Source organism: Nyctereutes procyonoides, unplaced genomic scaffold (genome assembly GCF_905146905.1).
Source record: "Nyctereutes procyonoides isolate TBG_1078 unplaced genomic scaffold, NYPRO_anot_genome, whole genome shotgun sequence".
Classification (NCBI taxonomy): Eukaryota; Metazoa; Chordata; class Mammalia; order Carnivora; family Canidae; genus Nyctereutes; species Nyctereutes procyonoides.
Genome location: NW_026575140.1, coordinates 33,466,242 through 33,470,078, shown reverse-complemented (window position 1 = coordinate 33,470,078; position 3,837 = coordinate 33,466,242).

Below are 3,837 nucleotides of genomic sequence, written 5' to 3'. Positions count from 1 at the left end.
GCTGCCTTTTAGTTTTGGTGATTGTTTCCATCAGTATGCAGAAGATTTTTAACTTGATGAAGTTCCAGTAGTTCATTTTTTATTTTGTTTCCCTTGGCTCCAGCAGTGTGTCTAATAAGAAGTTGCTATGACCAAAGTCAAGGGGTATTAGCCTGTGTTCTCCTCTATGATTTTGATGTGTTCTTGTATCACATTTAGATCTTTCATACATTTTAAATTTATTTGTGTGTGTGGTATAAAAGAGGGGTCAAGTTTCATTCTTCTGCATGTGCCTGCCTGATTTTCCCAACATCATTTGCTGCAGAGACTCTATTTTTTCCATTGCATATTCTTTCTGCTATGTTGAAGATTAGTTAATCATAGAGTTGAGCTTCTGGGTTCTCTATTCTTTACCATTGATCTATGTGTCAATTTTTTGTGCCAGTACCTTACTGTCTTGATGACTACAGCTTTGTAATATAACCAGAAGTCCAGAATTGTTATGCCTCCAGCTTTGGTTTTCTTTTTCAACATTCCTTTGGCTCTTTAGGGTTTTTGTTGCTGTTGCTGTTGCTGTTGCTGTTGTTCTGTATAAACTTTAGGGTCATTTGTTCCAGCTGTGTGAAAAATGCCAGTGGTATTTTGGTAGGGATTTTATTAAATGTATAGATTTTTTTGGATAGTATAGATATTTTAACAATGTTTGTTCTTCCAATCAATGAGCGTGGAATGCTTTTCCACTTCTTTGTGTTCTTTGCACATTTTTTTTTGTAAGTGTTATGTAGTTTTCAGAGTACAAATATTTTATCTCTATAGTTAGGATTATTTCTAGGTACCTTCCAGTTTTTGGTGTGATTGCAAATGGGATTGATTCCTTTATTTCTTTTTCTGCTGCTTTGTTATTGGTATATAGAAATGCAATAGATTTCTGCACAATGATTTTATATCCTGCCTTTTCCAAATTCATCTTTGACTTCTAGCAATTTTTGGTGGAGTCTTTTGGGTTTTATATAGAGAGTATCATGTTGTCTGCAAATAGTGAAAGTTTGACTTCTTCCTTTGATGATTAGGATCCCTTTTATTTCTTTGTGTTGTCTGATTACTGAGGCCGAGACTTCCAGTACTATGTTAAATAGGAATGGTGAGAGTAGACATCCTTGTCTTGTTCCTAACTATATGGGAAAGACTCTCAGTTTTCCCCCACTGAGCATATTAGCTGTAGGTCTTTGGTATATGGACTTTATGATGCTAAGGTATGTTCCTTCTATCCCTGCCTTGATGAGAGGTTTTGGTTTTTTTTTTTTTAATCAAGAAAGGATGCTGTATTTTGTCAAATACCTTTTCTGCATCTATTGATATCATATGGTTCTTATCCTTTCTTTTATTAACGTGGTATATCACTTTGATTGATTTGTGAATGTTGAACCATCCTTGCAGCCCAGGAATAAATCCCACTTGATGTAGTCAATAATTCTTTCAACGTACTTCTGAATTTGACTTGGTAGTATTTCACTGAGAATTTTTGCATCTATTTTCACCAGGAGTATTGGTCTGTAATTCGCCTTCTTACTAGGGTCTCTGTCCAGTTTTGGGATCAAGGTAACGCTGGCCTTATAGTACTAGTCTGGAAGTTTTTTTGGAAAGATTTGAGAAGAGTAGCTACTAACTCTTCTTTAAATGTTTGGTAGAATTTCCCTGGGAAGCCTTCTGGCCCTGGACTTTTATTTGTTGGGAGAGTTTGTGCTTTGTTTTGTTTTAGAGATTTTTTTTTTATGATAGTCACAGAGAGAGAGAGAGAGGCGCAGAGACACAGGCAGAGGGAGAAGCAGGCTCCATGCACCGGGAGCCCGATGTGGGATTCGATCCCAGGTCCCCAGGATCGCGCCCTGGGCCAAAGGCAGGCGCCAAACCGCTGCGCCACCCAGGGATCCCTGTTTTAGAGATTTTTTATTTGTTTATTCATGAGAGACACACAGAGAGAGGCAGATATATAAGGAGAGGTAGAGGTAGGCTCCCTGTAGGGAGCCTGATGTGGGACTTGATCCCAGGACTCTAGGATCTTGACCTGAGCCAAAGGCAGATAGATGTTCAACTACTGAGCCACCCAGGCATCCCTGTTGGGAGAGTTTTGATTGCTGATTCAATTTTTAAAAACGATTTTATTTATTTATTCATGAGAGACACACAGAGAGAGAGAGGCAGAGACACAGGCAGAGAGAGAAGCAGGCTCCAAGCAGGGAGCCCAATATGGGACTCGATCCCGGGGCCTTCAGGATCACACCCTGGGCCAAAGGTGGTGCTAAACCACTGAGCCACCTGGGCTGCCCCTGCTGATTCAATTCCTTTGCTAGTTATGGATCTGTTCATATTTTCTATTTCTTCCCGTTTCAGTTTTGGTAGTTTGTACATTTCTAGGGATTCATCTATTTCTTTCATGTCTCCTGATTTGTTGGCATACAATTTTGCATAGTATTCTCTTATAATTGTTTTATTTTTGTGATATTGATCGTGATTTCTCCTCTTTCATTTGTGATTTTATTTATTTAGGTCCTTTTTCTTTTCTTTTTGATAAGCCTGGCTGCGGGGTGATCAATTTTATTAATTATTTTGAAGAACCAGCTCTTAGTTTCATTATTCCATTCTACTGTTTTGTTGTGTTTCTGTATTGTCTATCTCTGCTCTAGTCTTTATTTTCCTGTCTTCTGCAGACTTTAGGCTTTATTTGCTGTTCCTTTTCTAGCTCCTTTAAATGTAATATTAGGTTGTGTATTTGAGACTTTCCTTGTTTCTTGAAGTATGCTTGTATCACTATGTACTTCCCTCTTAGGACTGCCTTTGCTGCATCCCAGAAGTTTGGATAAATATGCTTTCATTTTCATTTGTTTCCATATATTTTTAAAATTTCTTCTTTAATTTCCTGTTTGTCCAATTCATTCTCTAGTAGGATGTTCTTTAATCTTCATGTATTTGTGGTCTTTCCAAATTTTTTTTCTTGTGGTTGACTTTAAGTTTCATAGTGTCATGGTCTGAAAATGCACATGATATGAATTCAATCTTCTTGTACCTGTTGAGGGCTGATTTGTGGCCCATTATGTGATCTTTTCTGAAGAATATCCCATGTGCACTTGAAAGGAATATGTATTCTGTTGCTTTAGGATGAAATGTTCTGAATATATCTGTTGAGTCCCTCTGGTCCAGTATGTCAAAGCCATTGTTCCCCTGTTGAATTTCTGCTTAGATGATCTGTCCATTGCTGTAAGTGGATGTTAAAATCCCCTATCATTGCATTATTATCAATGAATTTCTATATGTTTGTTGTTAATTGGTTCATATATTTAGATACTCTCATGTTGGGGGTATAAATATTTACAATTGTTTGATCTTCTTGATGGATAGTCTTCTTAATTATGAAATAATGCCCTTATTCATCTCTTGTTATAGTCTTCGGTTTCAAATCTAGTTTGTCTGATATAAACATGACTCCTCCAGCTTTCTTTTGATGTCTGTTGGCATGATATATGATTTTCCATCCCCTGACTTTAAATCTGCAGGTGTCTGTAGGTCTAAAATGAGTCTAAGTAGGCAGCATATAGATGGATCTTGTTTTTTAATCAATTTTGATACTCTATATCTTTTTTTTATTTTATTTTTTTTTTATTTACTTATGATAGTCACAGAGAGAGAGAGAGAGGCAGAGAAACAGGCAGAGGGAGAAGCAGGCTCCATGCACCGGGAGCCCGATGTGGGATTCAATTCCGGGTCTCCAGGATCGCGCCCTAGGCCAAATGCAGGCACCAAACCGCTGCGCCACCCAGGGATCCCATACTCTATATCTTTTGATTGGAGCACTTAGTCCAT